The sequence below is a fragment of the Mus musculus genome, chromosome 2 (assembly GCF_000001635.26).
Source record: "Mus musculus strain C57BL/6J chromosome 2, GRCm38.p6 C57BL/6J".
NCBI lineage: Eukaryota > Metazoa > Chordata > Mammalia > Rodentia > Muridae > Mus > Mus musculus.
Window position 1 is genome coordinate 168,016,850 of NC_000068.7, and position 27,001 is coordinate 168,043,850.

At 51.2% G+C, this 27,001-nt stretch overlaps 1 protein-coding gene across 6 annotated transcripts in view; it reads right to left on the reverse strand.

The window, feature by feature from the left end:
• The window catches only part of Ripor3 (RIPOR family member 3), a 70,729-nt gene that overhangs the window by 36,689 nt on the left and 7,039 nt on the right, over window positions 1-27,001 (reverse strand). For 4 of the 6 annotated variants that reach the window (XR_866340.1, XR_866339.1, XM_006500137.1 and 1 more), the window contains exon 1: window positions 4,176-4,215. The exons of 1 other annotated variant lie outside the window; for it this stretch is intronic. The gene's annotated coding sequence lies outside the window, so the exon portion shown is untranslated. Of the gene's footprint in view, window positions 1-4,175; window positions 4,216-27,001 lie in introns of those variants that run through there. One more of the 6 variants, XM_006500138.1, reaches the window with a different exon arrangement.

Consider the following 27,001-nt stretch of genomic DNA (forward strand, 5'->3'; position numbering starts at 1 on the left):
TCTCTCTCTCTCTCTCTCTCTCTCTGTGTGTGTGTGTGTGTGTGTGTGTGTGTGTGTTGTTTTTGGAGATCGGGAGATGGAACCTAGAACCTGTTGAGCAAGAGTCTTCCACCCCCCAGTAAGACTCCAGCCAGCCCTGAGAATTCAAACCTCTATTTCCAACAAAGGAGACACCTGCTGGTCACCTCCAGTACTGCACCCTTGCTCCCTCAACAGGGACAAATTTCCACGCAAAGGAGTGTGAGGCCCTGTTCCCACGCTCAAGTGAGGTCAGTGGGTCCCAGGCACAGAACAGAAGTGTGTGGCTGAACATTTTGGGATGAAACCATAACCCTGGAATCTCCAAAGTATTGCAGAACATTCTAGGCTGACACTAAAGTGTGGCTCATGAACTGGTTATTAATTAGTTCCCTGTTTGCCAAACATTCTTGCCTGGGTCTCCCAGGAGATGGTCTGGTTGGGAATGCGTGGCAGCTGGGTGGAAATCAACAGAGGAAGATGTTTGCTCACAGAGAGGCTCGCAGAGAGGTGGGTCCCGTGAGGAGAGAGAGCGTGGCTAAAGTGTGTGTGCATGTGTGTGTGTGTGTGTGTGTGTGTGTGTGTGTGTGCACGCACGCATGCTCATGGACATGTGTGTAGGTCAAAGAGCAACCTCAGGCTCTGGTCCTCCCTCCCGCTGTGTCTGACACAGGGTCTCAGCACTGCTGTGTACTGGCTCGCTCGCCGGCTTCCACGTCCCTGCAGGAGTGCTCAGGTGATGGCGTTCACTAACTACCACAGCTGGCTTAACTTGGGGTCTGAGGCTCCAGGCCAGGGTCTTCACATTCTCATATGGCAAGAGCTCAACTTTTCCGCGCCAGCTCCTCAGCCCTGGTACTGAACTTTGAGTTTCTGGGAAAAAGAAGAATGACACCTGGGAATGAACTAGAATTTGGGGCTCTCTGAGGACAGCTGATAACTTGTGAGACAGGCGCGTGTAGGGCCGGCAGGAGACCCCTAGGTTACAGCAAAACCTTTGACATGGACTCCGAGCTGACCCATGGGGCGGGGGGCACTCTCCTTGCACCCCTTGAACCAGCCAAAATGAAGGAGAATGAGGAGCTAGAGCAGCGTCCTCCAGGGGTGGAGGGGTGGCGGGTGGGGACAGCAGTTTGAGGATAGTTGAGGGTTTTTGATTTTGTTTTGTTTGGGGTTAATCTTACTATGAAGTCATGACTGCTCTGGAACTCACTATGTAAAGCGCAGCATGGCCCTAAGCATGCTTCTACATACATAATAAAAATAAAATTATAATAAATGGAGTCCAGGGCATCCCAGTCCACTCCTATGAGTCTCAGCACTTGGGAAGCTTTGGTATGGGGATTTTCATGAATTCTGGGCCAGCCTGAGTTACAGAGGGAGACCTTATCTCGAACAACAGCAAGTCAGCAAGTCAAAGTGGGTCTGGGAGAACTGTGTCTGGCAAGCCTAGCCTGTCGTGCAAGCTAACCCAGAGGCCGAGGCAAGACGATGCCAAGTTTAACAGTGTGATGAACATAGGAAGACCCTGTCCCAGGATAACGTTTAAAAGCTGAGTGGCTGTATCCATACGCTAGTGGCAGGATGCTTGCACAAAACCCTGGACTCATTACTTAGTAGGGGTCTGGTGGTACAGTCCTGTAAAGAAGAGTCAGGAGTTCAAGGCCAGCCTGAGCTACATACAGAATTCAAGGCCAGCCTGAGCTACATGAGACCCATCTCAAAACAAACGACAAAAACCCCAATTAAAAGAAAAAGAAGAGCCGGGCGGTGGTGGCGGCGGCACACGCTTTAATCCCAGCACTCGGGAGGCAGAGGCAGGCGAATTTCTGAGTTCGAGGCCAGCCTGGTCTACAGAGTGAGTACCAGGACAGCCAGAACTATACAGAGAAACCCTGTCTCAAAAAAAAAAAAAAAAAAAAAAAAAGAAAGAAAGAAAGAAAGAAAGAAAAGAAAAGAAAAGATAAAGGCAGGCTGGAGAGATGGCTCAGTGGGTAAGAGCACTGATTGCTCTTCCAAAGGTCCTGAGTTCAAATCCCAGCAACTACATGGTGGCTCACAACCATCTGTAATGAGATCTGATACCCTCTTCTGGTGCGTTTGAAGACAACTACGGTGTACTTATGTATAATAATAAATACATATTTGGGCCGGAGCAAGCAGAGTTGACCAGAGTGAGAAGTCCAAAATTTCAATTCCCATAACCACATGAAGGCTCACAACCATCTGTACAGCTACAATGTATTCATATACATAAAATAAATAAATAAATCTTTTTTTTTTAAAAAGAAAGGATAAAGGAACTAATAAAGAAATAGAGGGAGTGTGTGTATGAAAACACAAGACAGGGACAGTCTGGAGCTAGGCGGCTCTATGCCAGCATTGGCATGTAGCCAACGTGGAATCGCTGAGCTGCTCTGACATTCCCCGCTGACAAGTATGGACCCTTGCTTGGGCCAGCACTCAACCCAAAGCACTCACACCCACTCTAGCCCTTCCCACCACACAAGGTTCTGATCTCACCCTGGACTTTATTGCTTTTCCTGCCTACGGAGGGGGATCTGCTTGGCCCAGTGAAAGTTCCTGTAAGTGCTGAGCTGAGCTGGAGTCTGGCCACCTCATAGGCTTCCATGGGTTTCCAGGGATGCAAGCCCTTGAGCCTCCGCTGGCTAGAAACAGATCCTTCCCTTCCAGGGATTTCCAAGAGGGCCTAGCTTCTAATGGGAGGCAGGGCTGCTGTGGGTGCCAAGAGCCCTGGCCAGGGCCCTGCAGATCTGGGGCCCAGTGGCGCACTCCAGCTGCCGGTCAGAGCCATGCTGCTAGAAGGTGACGTGGGGACAGAAACTGCTCCTCACCACAGGCCCGGGCTCAGCCACAGCCTTCCAAGGCTGGGGCATCCCAGGATGAATGGCTCTTGAGCTAAGGGCACTTTTGTTTTATAGTCGTGGAGGAGAGCCATGGACCAGACCCTAACACGGTGGGTTCTGTGAGGGCAAGAGTGATGTTTGAGCCTGGGTGCATGTCAAACAGTAGAAAGACAATGGGAGATTATCCAGAGGGACCAGCATGGTGGTGCACGCATGCAATCCCAGCCAGGAGATGCTGCAAATTCAATGCCAGTCAGGGGCTACAATGCCAGGGGGGCCAGGGGAGGGCTTGTCGAGATGGCTCAGTGGGATTAAGCACTTCTGAAGATCTGCATTTGATACCCAGGACTCACATTTTGTTGTTGTGTTTGTTTTTTAAAGGCATAGTGGGAGTGTGTGCTTATAATCCAGCAGCTAGAGAGATAGAGACTGGCTCACTGGGGCTTTGTGGCCACCAAAATGACACATGACACATCATCTCAAAATCAGGAACAGCAGAGGTTAACTTCTAGCCTCCACATGAATATGTACACACACACACACACACACACACACACACACCCCAAAATCCAGGCTCAGGCCTGCAATCCCAGTACTTTGGAAGTGGAGACAGGAGGATCAGAAATCCAAGTTCATCTTTAGTCACATAATGAGTTCCTGGCTAAGTCTGAGCGCCCACATATGCAGCCAAAACACTAACACACATAAGATCAAAATAAATATTTAAGAAAAAAACCACAAAAGAAAAAAAAAACATTTGCAACATGTGGCAAAAGGAAAGGAAAATAAAAAAAAGAGTTTTCAAATGTGTCCACTCACTTCGTGCACATTGGCAATAGCCATGTGATAGACTGGTCCTCCTGACCAAGAAACAAACAACCAACTAAGGCTGGGGGCATCTCTCTGAGGCCCCCTTTTCATGACACTGGTTCCATTCAGGGATACTCCAGCCCCAATCACCCAAAGATCTCTGTCCTGCATCATGACCCTGGAGGGTGAGGACATGTGAACTGGAATCTCAGGGTGACTCAGACACTCAGGTAGGTGGTTCCGGGTCCCCGTGGCAGTAGGTTCAAAGTTCATCTGACTCTACAAAGTTCTGAACAAGAGTAAGAAGACCCCATTGCTGTCCTCAGCTCTTTGCCCGAAACCTTCTCTTCCAGGCACAACATGGAAACCACTCCCATGGCCCGGCCGGCTCTCTACACTGAGTTTATTAGGCAGAGTTCTCTGGCCACAGAACTTATGGAATGTCTCTCTATATTGAGGGAATTTGTTGTGATGACTTACAGTCTGTAGTCCAAAACAATGGGCAGCTGTGGATGGGAAGTCCAAGGATCTAGTAGTTGCTCAGTCCCACAGGGCTAGTTGTTTCAGCTGGTCTTCTGTAGAAGTAGGTTCCAACAGATGTGCTGGCAAGAAAATGCAAGCAGGCGAAGAGTGAATCTTCCTTCTTCCAATGTCCTTATGCAAGTCTCCAGCGGAAGATGTGGCTCAGATTAAAGATATGTGCCACCATGCCTGGATCTGGGACTTGCTTTGTCCCAGGCTGACCTTGAGCTCAGAGCACTCCTTGCCTCAGTCTCCTGGGATTAAAGGTGTGTACTACCTTGCCTGGGCCTAAGCCTTTCATGGCCACTATGCCTCAAGATCTTCACACCAAAGGCGTGGTGGCTCACGCCTTTAATCCCAGCACTTGAGAGGCAGAGGCAGGCAGATCTCTCTGAGTTTGAGGCCAGCCTGGTCTACAGAGTGAGTTCCAGGACAGCCAGGGCGACACAGAGAAACCCTGTCTCGAAAAACAAACAAAAAAAAATTGTTTTAAACTGCCTGGAAAGTTCAGGTAGGGTCATGGCGGGCATGGCTGCCCACACAGGGAGCCAGAGCCTGACGAGAAAGCAGGGTGGCCCCCTCCTGTGCTAAGGAAGCAGACACGGTGGGCATGGGGTTCAGAGTAAGCATGCAGGCCAGAGGTGAGCACCCCTCAAGTCCACAGCCAGTGTTGTCCTCTCGTCTCGTGTCCAGTGTCCACATCTGGCCTCTTAGCTCAGCCTCCCCTTGGAACAATGGAATCTTACAGCATTCTGCAGTCAAAGCTCCTCAGACTGCTATGGCCTAAGTCTGAGGCCCCTTGAGGGAGAAACTGACCCTGGGACACATGGTGTGGTCCAATCTCCTGGCTCTTGCCTGCATGTCGCCTCTCTAGGCCCTTCCCAAAACTCTTCCAGGCTTCACGCCCCAAGGTCCTTCTGAGTCCTCGTCTCTTTCTCCCTCTGTGGGAGGATCCACTAGACCGCCCCACCCCTGTGCAGAGCCCTAACTCGCACACCTGGCTGCAAGACGTGGGATCAAAAAAAAAAATGGGCTGAACCGCCCTTTTGTGCCTCAGGACAGCCATGTGTAAGACAGGCTATAGCAAGTGCTTCAAGGACACCGTGAGACTCCCAAGATACCTCTGGAGAGACAAAAACAAGGCCAAAGCTTTGAAACCCTGATAACTCAGAGCAAAGAGTTTGGCCCAGCGATACACCAAACAGAAATAGTGTCCACACCAGGCCTGCACAAACAGCCACACAACAGCCAAGAAAGGGATACCAGTGCTGCCCAGCTGTAGATAGATACGCCAGTGTAGACCATCCACACTCCTGGCCAAGGTTCAGCCCTGTAAAGGCATAAATGCCATCAGGTGCTTTGTCCAGGCAGCAGGACTGGGGACATAGCTGTCAGTGAAGTACCTGTGTCCTAGCTCGGATCCCCGGTGCCCACATAAAATTCCGGGTCCAGCAGCACACTCTGATGTCAGCGCTGGGAAGAGGCAGGTGGGCCCCTGAAGCTCGCTGGCCAATCAGCCTGCTGAATCAATGAGCACAGGGTCAATAAGAAACTGATCATAGTAGGAGCACAGAGTCCGTCTAACACAGTGGCAGCAGCTTGCAGCACGGCTCGTTCACCTGTTGCTGGATCTGGAAGCAAGGACGGGTTGTAACCCTCAAGCCTTGCCCTAAGTGAGCCACCGATGCCATCCCAGCCCTATACCCCAAAGGCCCTGCACCCACCAGGGAACCAAGGGTTTAAACACGTGACCCAAATGGTGGAGAATCTTATCAACCCAGAGCATTTGAAGCAGACACAAAAGACAACCGGTCACATCTGTAGTAGATGACATGACTCTCTTCTCACCCCATTCTTTTTGTGGTCTCTCACTCTGTAAGTCTAGCCTGGCCTCAAACTCTCAGTGATTCTCCTGCCTCAGTGTCCTGAATAATAAGAGTCCTACTGTGCACCACTATGCCCAGCCCTGAGCTTCCACCTATGACAGTTCAAAGTCCTCAGAAGTGAGCCCCTCAGGTGGCCTCTGTGGGCAGCACTCCTTGTCTTGTCAGAGCAGGGCACAACTCCCCTTCCAGCCACCCTAATGGGGGGCACTGACCACATCCCTCCCTGTCACTCCTGAGCCAGGCTAAGACTGTGGCCACCTGAGGGAGCCCCAACTGTCACCCACATGTCATCTTCAGAAAAGTCCTGTGTCTAGCACAGACAATGCAGATCATTTTGTTTGTTTGTTTGTTTTATTGTTTGAGACAGGGTGTCTCTGTGTAGCCCTGGCTGTCCTGGAACTCACTCTGTAGACCAGGCTGGACTTGAACTCACAGAGATCCCCCTGCCTCTGCCTCTAAAGTGCTGGAATTAAAGGTGTGCGCCACCACGGTTTGGTTGAGCAACACTGTTCTTTATGTCAACTCCCTTTTCCAAGCTAAGTGCATCCTAGAAGTCCATCTGTCACTGCTGTCACCTGTCCCTGCTGACACCTGTCTCTGTTGACACTGATAACACCTGTCACTGCTGACACCTGCCACTGCTGACATCTGTCCCTGTTGACACCTGTCACTGCTGACACCTGTCTCTGCTGACACCTGTCACTGCTGACACCTGTCACTGCTGACACCTATCTCTGCTGTCACCTGTCCATGCTGACACCTGTCACTGCTGACACCTGTCACTGCTGACACCTGTCCATGCTGCCACCTGTCTCTGCTGACATCTGTCCATGCTGACACCTGTCTCTGCTGACATCTGTCCCTACTGCCACCTGTCTCTGCTGACACCTGTCACTGCTACCACCTGTCACTGCTGACACCTGTCCATGCTGACACCTGACACTGCTGTCACCTGTCCCTACTGACACATGTCCCTGTTGACACCTGTCTCTGCTGACACCTGTCACTGCTGACACCTGACACTGCTGACACCTGTCCCTGCTGTCACCTATCCCTACTGACAACTGTCCCTGCTGACACCTGACCCTGTGGACACCTGTCCTTGCTGACACCTGTCCCTGCTGTACACCTGTCTCTGCTGAGTCACCATCTTCTCACGAACACCCTACAGTTCACAGCAGGTGCTCACACCGAGTATGTGCCCAGCACACACCCAGTCACCAGAGCCTCTGCAGTGTCAAAGAGGAGATGGGCATCTGAAGCCACAGTAACCACAAAGGGACTTTCTAACCCACACAATCAGGCCTGAAAGGGACTCGGCATGGTGAGTCACTGATAATTAATGCCCTCCACCTCTCTTGAAGGCTGCACCTGAGATACTACTTTCTCATGTTGCCTTCCCTGTCCATTATCTAAAAGTGTCACCACCCTGTCACAGCTGTCTTTCCTAATTTTGGGGTGTTTGTTTTGTTTGATGTGACAGGGTCTTACTATGTGGCCATGGCTAGTCTTGAACTCAGGCAATGCAGGAGGTGGGGTGGAGGAATCAGGTGTATGCCTAATTTAATGTCCCCTTAGTGTTCAGTTCCATGGGACACAGGTCATCAGGGTTGGCAGCTTTACCCACCAAGTCCCCTCATCAGCTCGTCCCCATTTTAAATAGTAGAGGAGGGTCTGAGGCATGGCTCAGTTGGGAGAAGGCTTGACTAGCACGCACAGAGGTCTGGATTCCATCTCTGATTGCCTACTGGGTGTGGTGGCTCACACCTGTAATCCTAGCATTCAGGAGGTGGGGACAGGGAGATTGGAAATTCAGGGTCAACCTGGGCAACACGGCGATTTGGAGGCTAGCCTGGACCACATGAGATTCTATCTTTTTTTTTAAAGATTTACTTATTTATTATATGTAAGTACATTGTAGCTGTCTTCAGACATTCCAGAAGAGGGAGTCAGATCTCGTTACGGATGGTTGTGAGCCACCATGTGGTTGCTGGGATTTGAACTCTGGACCTTCGGAAGAGCAGTCGGGTGCTCTTACCCACTGAGCCATCTCACCAGCCCGAGATTCTATCTTGAAAAGAAAAAGTTAGTCAGGGCCCCAAGAAATGGTGAGGAGCTTAAAAGGCTGTTCCCCGGGAGCCCCTCTTGTCCCACCCAGCACCCTAAAACATGGTGGAGAGAGAAAGAACGAGGTGGCCCAGGCTCTTTAAGTACATCAAGATGGGCACGCTGATGGCAGCCCCTGGGAGCAAGTCTGGCTTGAGTCTGGGTTGTTAAACTCGCAGACTTGAGGCTCTTCTCACAGGAAAAATATTTACTTCACTGAGCCTGCTTTTGGAAAGCTGCGGCTGTAACAGCGCACATCGATTTCGCAGAGTTTTGGCTACAGCTGGGTTTTGTCTGCCTCCGGTCTCTGTCTGCGTGGGCTGTGTGTGTGTGTGTGTGTGTGTGTGTCCGTGTTCATGCACAGCACGCATTCCCAGTAGTAAGCAATCAGCTAGAAGACAGTAGAGCAGAGCAGAGAGCTCACTGCTCCCTGTTAGCCAGGGAGCTCGAGCTGGGAACTGAGTGAGGTTTACGCAGGACCCTGCTGTGCTGTTCTCAGATGCCTGTAGACAAACAGTTACTGTCACCTCTGCATTCTCTTTTGACCTAATACACTGCTTCCCACCCTTCTCTCCCCACCCCCGCCCCCATTTGAGGGAAGAGCACAGCTGGGCTTAGTGGCACATGCCTTTAATCCCCGCGCCGCGTGTAAAGCAGAGTTAGGCCAGTCTGTGAGTTTGATGCCAGCCTGGTCTAGGGACCAGTCAGAGATACATATGACCCCGTCTCAAAAACAGCAAAACAGAAGTACAGACAAGCGTGGGGATGTAAGGGAAAAGCAGGGCCAGACTCTCAAATCTGGAACCCAGCTCACAGGGGCCTGAGACAAGAGGACGGAGAAGCCATGGCAAGCCTGCGCTGCTCTTAAAACTGTCTCAGAGGGAAAGTCAGAGGGACCGGATGGCCCATTGGTTAAAGGTACTTGCTCCTGCAAGGAACCTGGGTTCGATTCTCAGCCCCCACACACAGAGGTTCACAATCATCCCTAACTCCAGTTCCAGAGAATCTGATGCCCTCTTCTGGCCTCTTCGGGCACTGCATGCACACAGTTCATCCGTGCAGAGATATACATGCAGAGGAAACACCCATATACATAAAATAAATAGGTCTTAAAGAGAGAGAGAGAGAAGTCTGGGGCTAGCAAGATGGTTCAGGGGTTAGAGTGCTTACTACAAGCCTGGCGATCTGATGGAAGGAGAGAACTGATTCCTGCGGGTTGTCCCCGACCTCCACAGGAGCCAGGACAGATGCATACACACACACACTAAACAAACAAACAAACAAACAAACAAACAGATACATAAGAAAGTGTCCAGCTGGATCTGGCAGCACCCTGTAAAGAGATCTTATTGGCCTTTCCAGTCTTTGAAAGATAACAGAGCTAGGGGCTGGACCCAAAGTCCCCAGCAGAGTTCCCCCCTCCCATCCCCTTCTATTCCCCCCCCACGCCACCCCCACTCCCCAAGCAGCCAGGTAGAGAAGGCAAGGTCCTCTCTACACTGTGTTCAAGGACACAGGGGCCCTCAGTGCCAAGTTCCTGTGGAAGAGAAGCCTCAGAGCTCAGAGTTCAGCCTTAATGTATCTACTCTGACCTTCTTGTGGGTTCTAAATTTAGCCAAACAAGTTCTTCCAGCCCAATGGATGACGTGGGTACATTGTTACAGGATCAAACCTTCTTCCTGGTGTGGAAATAATAAAAGAAGGTGGCTGTTTGCAGAAGCCAGCCTTCTGACCGCCATCTGACATGGGCCCTCAGCCCCTCCTGGTGATGGATGTGTGGTTATTGACTGCCTTCTCAGGGACAGTGATTAAAACATTTCCTGAACCAGAGTAGAAATGGCATTGTTTTGTGTGAGCCGGAAAACAGATCTCAGAGAGCTGGGCATGGTGGCTCATGCCTGTAAGAACAACGCTTGGTGGAGCTGAAGCAGGAGGATTGCTACAAGTTCTAGGCCAGCTGGGGCTATACTGTGAGCTTGAGGCTAACCTGGACTAAAGAGTGAAATGGTGTCTCAAAATACAGAAAAGAGAGAAAAGGAAAGGAAAGGAAAGAAAAGAAAGGAAAGGAAGACAAGAAGACTTGAGATCATTCATCTAGGAATAAACCAAAGTCAAGTTCAAACTTTTCCTACAAATAAGGAAGAAGGTGCCCTGCCCTGTGGAGCCCCAGGGAGCCCCAGGCGGCAGGCAGCTCAGGGTCCTCACAGGCTGAGTCCTGGGGCACTGACCTGCCTGCACACTACACAAAGCCTCTACTATTCTGAAGCAGCATCATGGCCGTCCCAGTCTGGTCACCAGCACTGAGCACTCCTCAGTCGCTGAACCCAGAAGAGGGCATGAACTTACAGGTCACAGACATAGCATTAGATGTCTAGTTCTACTGGACAAGCCCAGACATCAGCTCCCCTCCCTCAGAAAGGTGAATCTGGCGTCGGGGAAGGGGGGCATCCCATCTGAGTCCATTCCTGAGATAAAGGCCAGGATTTTGGGGTTGGGGTGGCCACTGTGGGGCCTATAGGGGGATCTAGACAGAAAAGGAGAAAGTGCTGTAGGAATCTGGATTCCAGTGAGCTACAAATGGCTTGGTCTAGCCTCCCCCCAAATCCACTGTTCTGTTTCTGTTGCCATGACAAACACCCCGAGGAAAGGTGGTGTAGGGAAGAAAGGGTTTGGTTGGTTTAAATTCCAGGGTATTGCAGGAAATCCAAGCTGTGGCATCACAGCCATAGAGCAGGCAGAGAGAGAGAGAGATGGAATGGGAGAGGGAGAGAGGAAGAGGAGGAGGAGAGAGCACAAACCCCAGATCCTTGCTTTGTTTGCTCTGTTAGCTTTCTCCTCTGTCACAATGCTTAAGACCCTCTGCCTAAGGGGCACGGCGCCACCCACAGGGCTGGGCTGGGTCTTTCCTATATCAATTAACAATCAAGATAATCCCATACAGACCTGCCCACAGGCCAACCTAATCTAGATAAGTCACCAGACTCTCTTCCTTCTAGATAGCATCCAGGTGACAGTTAAAATGAACCAGCACATTAGCCCTACCCCTAGACCCCTCGGTTACAGAACCAACCAGTTCTTCAGATGAACTTTGCTGGGTTTTCTAGGCATTCCTTAAACGTTTTCTCGATCCCAGAGAAATATCTGTAGCTCCATGGAATGAACGCAGCCCATTTTAGCCTGAAGTTAGTTCTGTTTTGTTGGGGTTTTTTAAAGATTTATTTATTTTATGTATACGAGTACACTGTCTCTGTCTTCAGACACACCAGAAGAGGACATTGGATTCCATTACAGATGGTTGTTGAACCACTGTGTGGTTGCTGGGAATTGAACTCAGAACCTCTGGAAGAGCAGCCAGTGCTCTTAACAGCTGAGCCATCTCCCAGCTCAGTTCTGTTTTGTTTTTTGTTTTTTTCTAAGTTTTATTTATTTTTATTTTTGTGAGCTTGTTTGTGTATGCAGACTGTGTGCATGCAGTGCCCGTAGAGACCTGAAGAGGGCACCAGATCCCTGAAGCTAAAGTTACAGAGTTGCCAAGTGGGAGCTGGAAACCAAACCTGGGACCTCTGCCAAGAACAGCCAATGAACTGCTGAGCCATCTTTCTAGACCCTGTTTTTTGTTTTGTTTGTTTTTTCCTATTTTGAGACAAGGTCTTATATAACCCAGTTTAGCCCTGACACTCTCGTCTTCACTTCCCAGGTTGTGGGATGCCAGGTGCGCACCACTGTGGCCAATATTAAGGAGAATTTGATCTGAGTGCATTTCTGACTCATGGGATTCAAACAAACCTCCCTGAAGCCAGAAGATGTTCTTGCTTGTCCCAAGTGACCTGAGGCCCTCCCTCCGGACAGCAGCACTTGACTCAGAACTGCTGTCATCATTGTCTCTGAAAATCCAGGACGGAGGGTGAAACTGAGCAGATAATAGGGCAATGGGTATGTGGGATGAGGGAAGCTGAGAAATAAGAGGGAGGCAGAGTACAGGCAGAGGCTTGTCTACCCTCCCTGGGATCATGGGGCACAGCTGAGGTCCATTGTGAGGCGAGTATGGTAAGGTAAGGGGAAAGGCAGTGAGCTTGCATGGGTTCACTGGACAAGCGCTCAGTGCTGGGCCTAGGGCCTGGGTCTGCTGGGCCCTAGCATGGCCCCTTTCACGACACGACACACTACCCTAGTCTCCTGCCTGCCTAGTCTCCATGGAGCCACATCTGTCCTTGCCTTAATCTTCCAACTGCTTCCCCCATCAGAGGGCACCCGCCCCCGAAGGCTTGGAGTTAGGAGGCCCCTGGAGCTGACTGCGGAGGCAAGAAAGAATCAGTCACAAACTTGACCCTTCTCCTACCTCTTCTAGACCTCAGGGAAGCGTGGGTGGGTCCCAGACAACTCAAGAGCAGCTGCTTTGGTCATCAGAAAGCCCCAAAGATGGAACTCTCAGGAAAGAAAGAGAAACCAAATAGATTTGCAAATAAACTTCCTGGACCTGGAAGACACATTTAGCACGATAGGGTCTCAGCGTCCATCCCCAGCCCCACGAAAAGAAGAAAAGTAAATTTCCACGCACAATCAATAATAATCACCACTGGCCACACCAGTAAAATTGGGGTGCGAGTACCAGGTACCAGGCCATGCTAGAATTCATTCCACCATGGTTGAGCATGGCTCAGAGGGGTGTGGCAAGGCCCAGGAGGGTGCTAAGTTACACTTGGCTCACCCCTGGGTTTGAGTCTGGGCATTATACTTCGCAGGTAGGACTATAATCCTGTCCTGTTCTTGGGGCATGCTGTCTCCGGCTTCTGTTGGTGGTGGTATCTCTGTTCACTGAGGCTCCTCTCCTAGATGTACGTTGCTCTTCTCCCATGTTCCAATGTCCCCCATTGGCTCACAGGGAGGTCAGCCGCACCCCCACAGCTCCCTGCTGTGTGGTTTGAATATAGTTAATTCCCACCTGAGTCCCGGAGTTGTCACCCATGTCATGAGGAGACTTTCAGTTTAGTGTGGCGGGTGATATGTGAGGGCAGAGACAGAGCCATGGCACATGGTCCTGTGTGACTTGGCCTCTGCAGCCCTGGCTTCCCTTTCTGGGGATGCCCCATCTGCCCCTGGACCTCAGAACCTCCAACAGAGCTGCTGTGAGCCCAGGTGTCACTAATTGCCAGTGGCTGTCCTCTTCCTCTCTCGTGGTGATGCCCATGGAGTGGGGGTCTCCTAGCGCCGACTGCCATTGTTCCTGACCTCACAGTAAAAGGGGACATCAATGTGCCCTTTGGCCTCTATGGACAGCGCAAGTCTGAACCCTTGTCCTAAGGTGCATCTGCCTGAAGCACCAGGAATCATGGAGCCCGACTTCCTGTGACTCGGGATTGTGAGAGTGCCTGGCCCTTGCACACAGTCTTTCACCCTCACAGGCTCATAGCAGGATCACACATAGGTTATGATTCAAGTTGCTGTGCCAGCTGACAGACACTGTCACTTCAGGTCTGTAGTGCTAAACTGGGTTCTGAGGGTGGCTTTCTAAAGGAGGTCTGTGCTCTGTGTTCGATTTGTAATGCCTGTCACAAGTTGAAGGGAATTGTTTTGTGGTTTTTTGAGACAGAGTCTCGGTCTATAGCCCAGACTGGCCAAGAGTTCACTGTGTATGTCAGCTTGGTTTCAAACTCAGGCCAATCTCCTGCCTCAGAGTGTGCTACTGGCTTAACCTTTCTTCAAACAGGTTTAGGATGAAAGACCCCACTTTGCCCACTTTGTTCTCTCTCCCCCCCCTCTCCCTCCCTCCATCCATCCATTCCTCCCTCCATCCCTCCCCCTCTCCTTCCCTCTCTCTCCCTCTCAAGCCAGTATGAATTTGGGTTTCCTAGCTTGTAATAGCAACTTAGGCTCCAGGACAGCAACCAAGCAAAGGTCTGGCTAACGGACACATGTCTCAACTTTGTGGGTTTCTCCTTAATCCAGCCAAGCCCAGAGGCCTAGGATGCAGACTTTAAAGGACACTGGTTTCTTCGAGTGCAGGAAAGAACATTCTAGACGCCTTGTGGACTTTGTTTTTGTTTTTCTTCCACATTTTAAATAGCTCACTGTGTAGCCCAGGTTGACCTCAAACTTTCCATCCTCCTGCCTCTGCTCCCTCTCCAATGCTGGGATCTCGTGCCTGTTCATCACACTAGAACATCTCAGGCAACTGTGGCCAAACCACCCTGCTCTGGTTAAGTCTAAGAAACACAGCATCTGGAATGTTCTATACACCCACCCCACCTTTTCCCCAGGAACTCCACCCTTACTCAGAGATACGGTCCATCTTTCCGCACCAGCTCCTCACATCCTTCTACAGCTACATCGAGTCTGACATCTGCTCTGAGAGGTGGCCTTCCCATGGGAGCCAGGGCAGCCTGGAGACCAGCCCAGCCCATCTCTTTCTTGCTTTGTGACCATGAACAAATCACTTAACTTCTCTGAGCTTCTTTTTCTCATCTGTGAAAGGGGGGGGGGTGCTGATGTTGCCCACCATGTTGACTGAGACTGCCAGGACAGGTGCCAGCTCCAGCTGATGGTAGGCACACATTAGTGTCCTGGCCTTCTCTTTTAGATGGGCTTAGACTCCGGTGACAGGGACGGGAAGTGCTTGGGACCTGGGCTTTGTTCCGCCATGAAGTCCTTGCCAGCTGCCACAGTCACCCTCAGTTTGGGACTCACCCTGTCAGTCCCTGGAGAACTGTCTGTGTACCCATCCACAGGTGGCCTATCTCTTTCTCCCCATGGCACAGGTGGGAAACTGAGGCTGGGCCTTTGCCCAGTTCCTATAGTCAGCTGACAGAGGCTTCTAGCTACACCATCCTGGGCCTTAGCATTGAGGCAAAGGCATTCTAAGTTGTGGGTAACAACCCTCCTACCCCCAGCTCAGCCTTCCAGAGTTGCCTCCCTCTACCCATAGCCTCCCCCCTGCCAGCCTACTCCCCCAGCCTACCCCAGCTAGCCACACCCTGCCAGCCTCCCCTGTAAACCCTGCCCCCATACAGCTCCGCCCACTCTGTGAGTCTCCAGGCCCCTCTCTCAAAGGCTCCCCTGCTGTTGCTTCTTCTGATCTGATCCCTCTCCAGACATGCTGAGGACAGGGTGCCTTGAACTTGGGCACCAAGGAGGCTTCACACACACACACACACACACACACACACACACACACACGAGTACTCCCAAGAGTACAAACACACGCATTTGTTCACACGCATACCCAGGAACACATGCAGATAGGCGAATGTTCACAGGAGTGCTGATACACTCATCCCATAAACACTCAGGAGCACACATGCACATGTATGAACACACATACACATGCATGCACATGAACATCCACAGGCAGGAAAGCACGCTTGCCTCGTCAGCCATCCACTGCTCATTTGGCCTCCGCCTTAGGTTCGCCTCTCTTGACCCCTGGACTATGGTGGAGGGTCACCATCACACACATGTGATTCTGATAGTTCTGAGCACATATGTAACAGACTACATACATGACAGCTTCTACAACAAGTAGTAGTTTGGACACCTGTTGCCCTTCCTCTGGCTTTTCTGGGAACACAGACACCCACCTGCCTGAGGAGGGTTGCAGAGAGGACCCCAGGCCCACCAGCGCTGAGTTTTGCCACCAGACGGTGAACTGAGTGATCACCCACCAGGCATGACCCTGACACCTCCCCAGCAGCCAGAGGAGGGACCTGGAAGCACTGTGTATTCAAAGGAAGCCTGGTCTTGCTCTCCCTGGCTACATTGGTCCCTCATGCTTAGTTTGGGGAGCAATGCGCTCCTACTTACAGAGGGGACACCTTGCTAGGGCAAGGAGCAGAGTGGCTGCAGTTTGTTGGTAGTAGCTGGCCAGGCAGTGACTCAGATGCAATAGACAGGATGGGAGTGTCAACAAAGGTGAGAAGCCAGCCAGCTGTACCCTGGGCCCAGAGAGTCCCCTCTCCCAGATGCCATCTGCCACAAAGTGCCAATTCCCACCTTGGACACATAGCCACCTAAACCCAAAGGATGAAACTGACCACACTGGGTACAGGCTCATGGGTGGTATCTGAGAGGTGTCAGATGGATACAGGGAAGAAGCCCAGGAGAAAGGAGGAAGGCAGGAGGAAGGAGGGAAGTGAAAGATAAGTGAAGTCCAAGCCTGTGCAGGTGGGTGCAGGTGGATGCAGGTGGGTGCAGGTGGATGCAGGTGGATGCAGGTGGGTGCAGGTGGGTGCAGGTGGGTGCAGGTGGATGCAGGTGGATGCAGGTGGATGCAGGTGGGTGCAGGTGGGTGCAGGTGGGTGCAGGTGGGTGCAGGTGGGTGCAGGTGGATGCAGGTGGATGCAGGTGGATGCAGGTGGGTGCAGGTGGATGCAGGTGGGTGCAGGTGGGTGCAGGTGGGTGCAGGTGGGTGCAAGTGGTCTGGGAAGCTCTGTGTCCAGTTGGACAGTGTGGCAGCAGAGAGAGAACCTGTCAGTCTCAGCTTCCACAGAGAGCAGACTTTGAAGTCAAATGTTGATTTCCAGCCTGGGCTCTGCCCTTCAGTGGGTGGCTTCTGCATAGCTGCTGGTCAGCCCTCCTGGTGTACATAGACGACACCTAATGACTAGAACATGGCAAGGGTGACAAAAGAGGCAATGACTCTCAAACAGGGTGCAGTAGCATGTCCTATAAGCCATTTACTTTGTAGGCTGAGGCAGGAGGATTTCAACCTAGAGGCCAGCATGAACTTCAAAGTAAGACACCTGTCTATAAATAAAGAAATAGAGCCTCAGATGGGCTTAGCGAAAGAGCTCTTGCCTAGGGCAAGGCCCTGAGCCTACTCAGTCCTGAGAGAAAGAGAAAAATGTGAGATTCCAATCTCTGTACCCTGCTGACCCATAGCTCAGGGGAGAGCAGGGCATGTGTGCTTGGTGTGCTCAAAGCCCTGCTTCCATTCCCAGCCCCACAAACCAAAAATTAAACCAGGCGTGACCTAAGCGCGTGTGTGCGCTCCCTTTCGCTGTCCTTCTCCTCCCCCACCCCGTTCCCAGGCTTGCTCGACAGAACGAAGCCAGAGGCCAGGCTGAGATAGCCTCAAGGCCAGACACTAAGATAAGAGCACCTGCAGCCAGCAGCCTACAGAAAGCTGAGCCCCATGTGACAGTTAAAATTGTCACTTGACAGGATCTAAAACCTGTCCATGAGACAAGCCTCTGGCGTGCCTGTGAGCCATCATCTCAATTAGGTGAGACTGAGGGAAGATCCACCGTAAATATTAGACCATTAGTACCATTCGAGGGACCAGGCCCAGACTAATTGAAAAGAAGACACTCTCTCCTCTCTGTCTCTCTGTGTCTCTGTCTCTGTCTCTTCTCCCCTCCCCTCCCCTCCCCTCCCCTCCCCTCCCCTCCCCTCCCCTCCCCTCCCCTCCCCTCCCTTCTCCTCTCCTCTCCTCTCCTCTCCTCTCCTCTCCTCTCCTCTCCTCTCCTCTCCTCTTCTCTTCTCTTCTCTTCTCTTCTCTTCTCTCTCACCTCTTCTCCCTCCCTCCCTCTCTGTCTCTGTCTCTGTTCTCTGTCTCTCTCTGTGTCTCTGTCTGCCTCTGTCTGCCTCTGTCTCTGTCTCTCTCTCTGTCTCTCTCTCTGTCTCTCTCTCTCTGTCTCTGTCTCTGTCTCTCTCTGTCTCTCTCTCTCTCTCTGCTTCCTGACTGTAGATAGCCAACCTCCTCCCTTTCTTCCCATCAGGATGTCACAGCCATGATGGACTAGCTGTGCCAGGAACCGTGACCTAGACCTGACCTTTCCCTCCTTAAGTTGCTTTTACCATACCAATCGAAAAATAAGTAACCCCAATAATCCCTCAGGAGAGCTGGGGAGCAGCCTCCACTGTATCCACCGTCTCCTGGATACAATCCCCTGAGAGCCCCTGAAGTGGTTCACCCAGAAGAGCCATGCTGGGTCCCTGTCCCACACAAAGGATGAGATAACAGATGTGCTCAAAGCTACCAAGTTGTGGGGTCATCTGGTATTCACTAGGAGACACACATACCCTCAGCCCTGGACTCTTGGACCACTTACCCAATCTCTGACTGAGTCGCCTCATCTAAAACTGGGCAGGGGCTGTAGCTAAGCAGGACCATGTGTGCCCAAGGTGCTCAGAGCCCCGCAAAATAAAAAATGGAACCAAGCATGATGTAAGCCCCTTCCACATCATCCACTCACTGTGAGGACCAAAAATGTTCTTGGTCGGGCTGGTGAGATGGCTCAGCAGGTGAGAACATTGACTGCTCTTCCAAAGGTCCTGAGTTCAAGTCTCAGCAACCACAGGGTGGCTCACAACCATCTGTAATGGGATCTGATGTCCTCTTCTGGTGTGTCTGAAGACAGCTACAGTATACTTATGTATAATAAATAAATCTTTAGTCTGGAGAGAACAGGGCCAACCTGAATGAGTGGGGTTGACTGGAGAGAGCAGAGGTCCTAAATTCAATTCCCAACAACCACATGAAGGCTCACAACCATCTGTACAGCTACAGTGTACTCACATACATAAAATAAATAAATAAATAAATCTTTTAAAAACTGTTCTTGGTCCAATGTTATTTTCACAAATATTAAGGAATACTTAATGGCATCGTGATACACCCATCATGCCAGCACTCAAGAGGCTGAAGGGAGGGGATGGTGACTTTGAAGAGACCTTTTTTCAAAAATTAACTAATTAATTAGTTTATTTAACTAATTAATTAAAAACAGCAATAAACAATGAGAGCTGCCGGGGAGATGGATCCATAAGGAATAAGCATGAGCCTGAGTTTGATTCCCAGCACCCAGGCAGACACACTGTAATCCCAGTGCCAGGGAGGCAGATGTGGGAAGCCTCCTGGGGCTCGCTGGTCAACCTGCCAGGCTTCATCAGTGAGCCCCAGGCCAATGTGAGAAAAGAAGGTCTCTCTCCAAGGAAGTCCTCCATCCTTGCATTCCTGGACCAGCCCCCAGCTCTCTGCTCCAGGGAACCACTGATGGATCAGCCTGTGTCCAGGAGAGGCCTCAAAGGCCTGTAAAAGCCATGGCCGGCGTGTGTCCAAATGCTCTTGGCCGTGGCTTCCTGGGTTCTCTCCCAGCACAATGTGACCTAGGGCCCACTGGGGCCCACAAGCCTGTTCTTGGCTTAATGGAGCCAGATAAGCCAACAACACGGTCCAGTCAAAACCTCACCCTCCTGGGGGTCTGTCTCCCCGACCAAGGCAACTTAAAAAAGACATCATTTAGTTGGGGGCTGGCTTACAGTTTCAGAATGTGTGTCCATGATCGTTGTGGCTGGGAGCTTGGCTACAAGCAGTCAGGGAAGATGCTAAGCAATAACTTAGAGCCCATGTCTGACCCACAAGTTTCAGATAGAGAAGACAGACTGGGCCTGATGTGGGCTTTTAAGACCTCCATCCCCCCAAATGACACTCGACCTCCAGCAAGGCCACACCTCCTAATACCTCCTAAACAGTTAGGCAACTGGGAACCAAAGATTCAAACATTCGAGTCTTTGGGGACCATTCTTATTCAATCCACCTAAGGGTGTCAGCAATAACTGATCTAGGTTCCATGGCACAGTCGAGGCTCCGTGAATGTTTACGTAGGGGTGCCAAGAACAAAGACTGTGTGATCCCCAAATCTAGGCTGCAACCACCAAACTGTCTGTGCATCAGAGGCCTCAGCTCAGCACCTCTCCTGCCCACACCTACAGGACAAAGCCCAGATGTCATCCCTCTTCCTGATGCAGGTACCCGGTGGCCTGTGCAGAGGTGGACACCGGCCAGCCATGAGTTCCAGATGTGAGAGATAGGCTGCTACTTAGGGGTCACCAGGGGCTTCCTCTCAGCCCCACCGTCCTCACAGTGAGACTCCTGGACTGCCGCCTTAGTACTTGGCTGCTGAGGGTCTCTGGGATGCCCCTGTGAGGTTTCTCATAGGCACAGCCTTGGACACTGTCACCAGAGTCCTTGCCACCATAACAGCAGTTAATGTTTAGGGAGACCTCACTGTGAGCCTTCAGCTCATGGGATCCCATTAGCTCACAGTTCCCAAAGGCCTAGTTGTCTGGACTCACACCAGGCATGTGGCTGGCTCCCGATCCACTTGCCAGCTGCCCCCAACAAAGCCTCTGGGAAAAACTCATCTCCTTAGGGGCCTCCCTTCGCTCCTCTTGCTGACACAGCAGCTATTTCCTGTCCCCAGAGCCTTAGCAGTTAGAGCCCTGCCCTCCCCACCCCCATCCCAGCTCCAACAACTCAGAGCAGCAGCCCTGGCTTCCATTTTCCAAGACAGGGTTCCATCCATGCGGGAATGTAAATTCCTACCTCATCTGGAGACTCAGTCATTTATCTCTGTCAGACCCTCCCTGTCTGCCCTCTGCTCTCTACTCCATAGCAAAGCAATGGCCACATCCTTCCAGGGCCTTCTCCAGGCATGGCCCAAGAGGTTCCTACTGCTGGTGGGGGAGAATTCTGCTTCAGAGCATCTAAGAGTATTGTCCCCAGAACAAACAGGTCACCTTTTTTGTTTTGTTTTGTTTGGGTGCTTCCAAACAGTGACTACATATAGCTCTGGTTTTCCTGGAACAAACTCACTAAATAGACCACTCTGGCCTCAGATATACACAGATCCTCCTGCCCCAGCCTCCTGAGTGCTGGGATTAAAGGTATGCACCACCACACCAAGCCACAAGTCACAATATTTTTAAAAGATTTATTTATTTACTTTATGTATATAAACACACTGTCACTGTCTTCAGACACACCAGAAGAGGGCATCAGATCCCATTACAGATGGTTGTGAGCCACCATGGGGTTGCTGGGAATTGAACTCAGGACCTCTGGAAGAGCAGTTGGTGTTCTTTACCGCTGAGCCATCTCTCCACAGCTCATTCCAACAAGTCATTTGCAATGTATAGCCCTAACACTGAGACTCCCCAGATGTTGCCAGGTTTTATGAGTGCCCTGCACACCTCTGCACACCCTACAGGCCAGGATGCACATACTTGCTTGCTTTCTTCCTTTCTTCCTTTCTTCCTTTCTTCCTTTCTTCCTTCCTTCCTTCCTTCCTTCCTTCCTTCCTTCCTTTCTTTCTTTCTTTCTTTCTTTCTTTCTTTCTTTCTTTCTTTCTTTCTCTTGTTCTTTCTTTCTTTCTCTCTCTCTTTCTCTCTTTCTCTCTTTCTCTCTCTCTTTCTTTCTTTCATTCTTCCTTCCTTCCTTCTTTCCTTCCTCTCTCTCTCCTCTCTCTCTCTTTCTCTCCTGCTTTCTCCCTTTCTTTCTCTTTTTTTAAAGTTTATTTTAACCAGCCGTGAGACAGTGTCTTCTAGACAAGACGGAGAGCTGTTGTAGTAATGAAATCTCACCAAGACGATTGCCTGCACAACAACAACACCTGTGACTGTGCCAGTGGGTGATGGAAGACATTTCTTGAGGTCTTATCTCTAGATGAAGAGCTACAGACAGCCAATGGCTTTGACAGTCAGTTCTCCTCGACAGGGATGAGCGCCTCTGATATCCCATACAGACAGCATCCAACAGACTCAGTTGGGTGTGTGTGTGTGTGTGTATGTGCTGCACACAGAAATGTGGGTACCCTTGGAGAGGGCATCGGATCCCCTGCAGCTGGAGCTGTGGGCAGTTATGATCTGCCTGTGTGGATTCTGGGAAGCGAATTCTGCCTCTGCAGAAGCTCTTAACTGTGGAGCAGTATCCCTATCCCTCCACCAACCCACCAACCCGCCTCAGCTTCCTCCCCATGGGAGAGCAGCAGGACCCGCCTATGCCTATGGCTGGAAGATGCTTCAGCAGTGGGAGGGTGGTGCAAGCCAGAAAAGAGAGTGTCTCACTTGTGTCCAGGCTCCTGGGATGCGGTGGGAGGGTCTCAAAACCCAGCCAGAAAGCAAAGTCAGAAAGCAAAGGGTCTCCCAACTACAGCTTTTAGTGGCTGTGTGACCTCAGGAAACCAAGTTCACCTCTCTGTTCCTCAGAGATCAACATAGGCTCGTGAACAGCACAGCATGGTAGCAGGAACAGAAGGGACCTGGTCCACGTTGGGCTGGCAGTGCATGAGGGGGTCACAGTGGAAAGGGGACCCCAGCAACAGTGGAAACTGTGAGGTGGTGAGATATGTTGTAAAAACATACTACAGACCTGTGACTGGCTTTGGGAATCGGGTCTTTATAGATGTGTGGTGGAGAGAGGTGGTCCTGGATTGGGGCCAGTGACCGGCGTCCTCCCACAGGGACAAGACACACTGAGGAAGGCTATGTGACTTCCGAGGTGGAGTTTGAGGCTAGGGATACAGGTCAGTGGTAGAATGTGCACCTAGCATGTTCTGGATTCTGTCCCTAGCAGTGTCACAAAAAAAAAAAAAAAAAAAAAAAAAACAAAAAAAAAACAAAAAACAAAAACCAACAAAAGAACACTTAAGGTCAGGGTGGAGTTTAGAGTGAGTAATAGGGCTCTCCTACCACCTTGGAGACAGATCAGATAGAGCTGCCCCTCGGGGCCTCTGGCATCCAGGCCTTTAAGAGAATCAATGACAGTGGCTTTTAGGGACAGTCTGTGGAACTCATTCAGTATCATCAGGAAATTGGCACAGGCGCTTGCTCGATCTAGGACCTCTCTGAACCCTGTGCACCACTGCACCAGGCAATTAATACAAGAGCAGCCACTTTCGTGGTGCATGCCTGAGATCCCAGCACTCGGAGGTGGAGGCAGGAGGATCAGAAGAGCAAGGTCATCCTCCGATACAGTGAGTTTGAGGCTAGCCTGAGCTACATGAGAAAGGGTCTCTAAACTAGGGGAAGATTTACCAGACTTGGGGGCCCACGCCTTTAATCCCAGCACTCTGGAGGCAGAGGCAGGCAGATCTCTGTGAGTTAGAGGATAGCCTGGTCTACAGAGCAAGTCCCACACCAGCCAGGACCACACAAGGAGACAATGTCCCCAAAACAAAACCAAACCCAGTGAGACTGGGTGACAAGGCCCCAGCCCTCCCTGATGGTCTATTGGCAGCTGACGGCTGCTCTGGAAAGGGAAGAGGTTTTCTTCACTGATGAGCCAGGAGCCCATGTCCACAATAATGTACACGCTGGATCAAAACAAAACACCCATGAAAGTATAAAGGGGGGCATGCTGGGAAGAGGACGAATCAGTGAGAGTGGGATGGGTGACAGAGCGAATGTGATCAAAATACATCATATACAGGAACGAAGTGTCACCATAAAACCCTTTACTACAATTTATTATTATTATTATTATGTTATTTGATTAATATGCTAATAGGCATGTATACAAAGAGGTGTGGTTATACCAGTGCTCAATTGCAGAGGACATGATGAGACTCAGAGTTGAAGCTAACTGTGTTTTCAGACTATCTAGTCATAAAAACCCCCACGAGCCGGCTCTGTGTGCTGAGCCAGGAGTGTCTCTCTCATCCAAGTCTCCTGGTGCCAGGTTCCCTGCTTACATCCTGAAGAAGAGGAAGCAGAACAAGACAGGTGTCACAGATATTATGGGACTCCGGGACAGGCAAAGCCAGCTCTGTCTGACTCCAAGGGCGAGGCCGGGTCATTCTGAGCATCCTTGATGGGTGTGGAGGGAGCAGCCATGGGATCTGGGTGGGGACAGTCAGGACACCCCATGTGCTGGTACACTGCAGGACTAATAGTGGGAAGGATGGCTGGCATGGATGGCCCACGGGAGTCCCTAAGCTCCACCATCTGGAATCCCAAGCACTGTGTTCTCTGTCTTCCCTCCAGCCGGGCAGCAGCAGGGACAGAGGGGAGGCCAGCCCTGCTGCTGCTGGAAGATCCCCACAGGGGTCCAGAGTGTTTTTCCACCAGGAAGCAGTGCGGGTCATCTGAGCTTTTCACCCTTTGTCCCAAGATGCAAAAATGAGAGAAATGCACAAGGGCTCTGCCACAGAGGGACACAAGCTCACCCCATGTCCACTTCCTGCAAGGAGCAGGGGCTCAGAAACTGCCTCTGGGGACTGGGTCTGGCTTCAGCTCCTCACATTCTTACCCTGCAGTGGAGATGAGATGAGATGAAACCCAATCCTAGACCATGGCTTCCCACATTTGAAATGGAGTGGCCATGCACCTCAGAGGCCACCTGTCCATCTCCCAGCCTTCTCTCTCTCTCTCTCTCCTCTCTCTCTCTCTCTCTTTCTCTCTCTCTCTCTCTCTCTCTCTCTCTCTCTCTCTCTCTCTCTCTCTCTCTGTGTGTGTGTGTGTGTGTGTGTGTGTGTGTGTGTGTGTGTGTGTGTTTTGTTTTGAGACATGATTTCTCTGTGTATACCTGTCTGTCCTGGAACTCATTCTGTAGACCAGGCTGGCCTCGAACTCACAGAGATCTGCCTGCCTCTGCCTCCCAAGTGCTGGGGTTAAAGGTATGTGCCACCTTGCCTGACTTCCTTTATTCTCTTAAGGCTCACCTGGAACAGTGGTGAGACCGAAGGTGAGACAGGAGGATTGCCAAGAGCTCCAGGGCAGCTGGGCTCCAGAATGAATGCCAGGTTAGCTGAGCTCTGTTGTGCCCATGTGCCAGTGAGACACTCAGCTGGTAAAGGAGAGGGCTGTACAAGCCGGGGATCCAGAGCCCTCCAGAACCCACCTAGAGGTGAAAGAGATCAACTCCAAAAGGTTGTCCTCTGGCCTCCACACATCTGCTGTGGCACGAGCACACACGTACATGCATATAATAAGAATAAGTAAATAAGATATAATAACAAGGCCGGGCAGTGGTGGCGCACATCTTTAATCCCAGTACTCGGAAGGCAGAGGCAGGTGAATGTCTGGGTTTGAGTCCAGCCTGGTCTACAGAGCAAGCTCTAGGACAGCCAGGGCTACACAGAGAAACCCTGTCTCAAAACAACAACAACAATAAAAACCAAATAATAATAACAATAATAGTAGTAACAACAAATTAAAGATCAGGGTGAACAACACAGGAAGTACTCCATCCAGCCTGGAGCTTATTCTGGGTGCATTTAGCTCTGCCAATCCTCCCTTTGTATTCAGTGGGCACCAACTGCATGCATGCTAGGAGGATGCTAGCAGCATAAACACTCCTCATCCATGTGCCAACAAGCCACGACTCGCTGGTGTTTGCTAGGATACGTTTTCGCCTCATTTAATCTCATGCTTGCCCTGAGCGCTGTCCTAGGAACAGGCTGGTGTCCAAGGATGTTCAACAGAGAGGATTCTGCCAAGCCCACAGAGCCACCAATCTCTTCCCACTCTGCCTCCTGCAGCCTGCGGGTCCCAGTGGCCCAGTCATTCCCACAAGTGGGACCTTTCATTTCCTAGCATGAGTTTGGATTTCTCATGGTCCATGACTGTTATGCCTCTGAGGCACCCAGACCTTCCTGTGACTCGTGTCCCTGCTATAATAAACAGTTTCCAGCTTTTTTGGATGAGGACACACAGGCTGGGCCTTTGGGGGTGCAGGCACCAGAATGTCAGGACTGAAATCAAACTCTGACCTCGAATTTCAGGATCCTACTCTGCAGATACTGGCATCTAAGTTGGTGGCAGGTAAGACAGAGGACACTGGGCTGTGGGGGAAATGCCCTGTAAGGACCAACATAGACTCACAGCACTGGCTCCCTCCGTCCAGATCACACGAAGGCACCTGGCAGGAAACTGGGGGCTCTTGTGCCCTACCTGGCTCACTCTTCTGAAATGCCCAGTGGCACCTCGCTCACCAAGGAACTCAGGAAGACTCTTTCTTGCCAGCCTCTTGTCCCACCCAGCGTGTGTCTCTGCACGCCAAGCAGGGCTGCCCATGGTCCTCCTGGCTCCTTGTCTAGCACATCCAAGGCTAAGGTTACTGTGGGATTCACGCAGCCGAGCAGAGCACACAAAGCCATGGGCACTGCTTGCAACCAGGAAAGATCTGAACCGACCCCCACACACCGTCACTCCACACACCTCTATCCCCACAGAGGACAGCACAGCCAACCTGGACCCATGAGAATGGGAAGAACCACAAGTCAGCCCCAGACTCTGCCTTCCACTCCTGTGTGCTCAGCTCCTTCCTCACTGTTGGCCGAGGGATTCTTACCACTCCCTTAACGCGCATCAACAAGGGGCCAAATCCTGGCAAACAGTTTGGATGTTAAAGTCCAATGCCTGCTTGAAGCCATCTCTCAGCCGCTCTGTGTTGCCAACATCCCCCCCTCCCCACCCCACCCCACCTCTGCCAAGAACTCTCCGGACTCTGAGTAGACACCCTCAGTGTCACTCTCTTGCCTTTAGACAGTCCCGGGAGCAGGTGAAGCTGGCACAGGCAGCCAGCGCCTCCAGCTAGGGTGATAGGACCACACATGCTCTCTGCAGGCCCTGATGGCCCAGCAAGGCCGTGGGTTTCTTCCTACCGTCCAGAAAACCAAACAATCCGTGGGTCCCCGCATTGCCCGCGGTCAGCTTCACGGCTGTACTGCAGGAAAAAAGGACGTGGTGTGTGTCTCGGGGACTGACAGGGTCTCTCAAAGTGAAGAGTACGGCTTTGGCCCTTTTTTGTTTTTTGTTTTTTCTTACAGTTTCTTTGTATAACAATCTTGGCTGTCCTGGAACTCGCTCCTTATACCAGGCTGGCCTTGAACTCACAGAGATCTGCCTGCCTCTGCCTCCTGAGGGCTGGGATCAAAGGTGTGCCCCACCACTGCCAGGCTCAACAGCAATAAATTTTTAAAAAGATTTATTTATTTTTACTATATGTAAGTACACTGTAACTGTCTTCAGACACTCCAGAAGAGGGAGTCAGATCTCATTATGGATGGTTGTGAG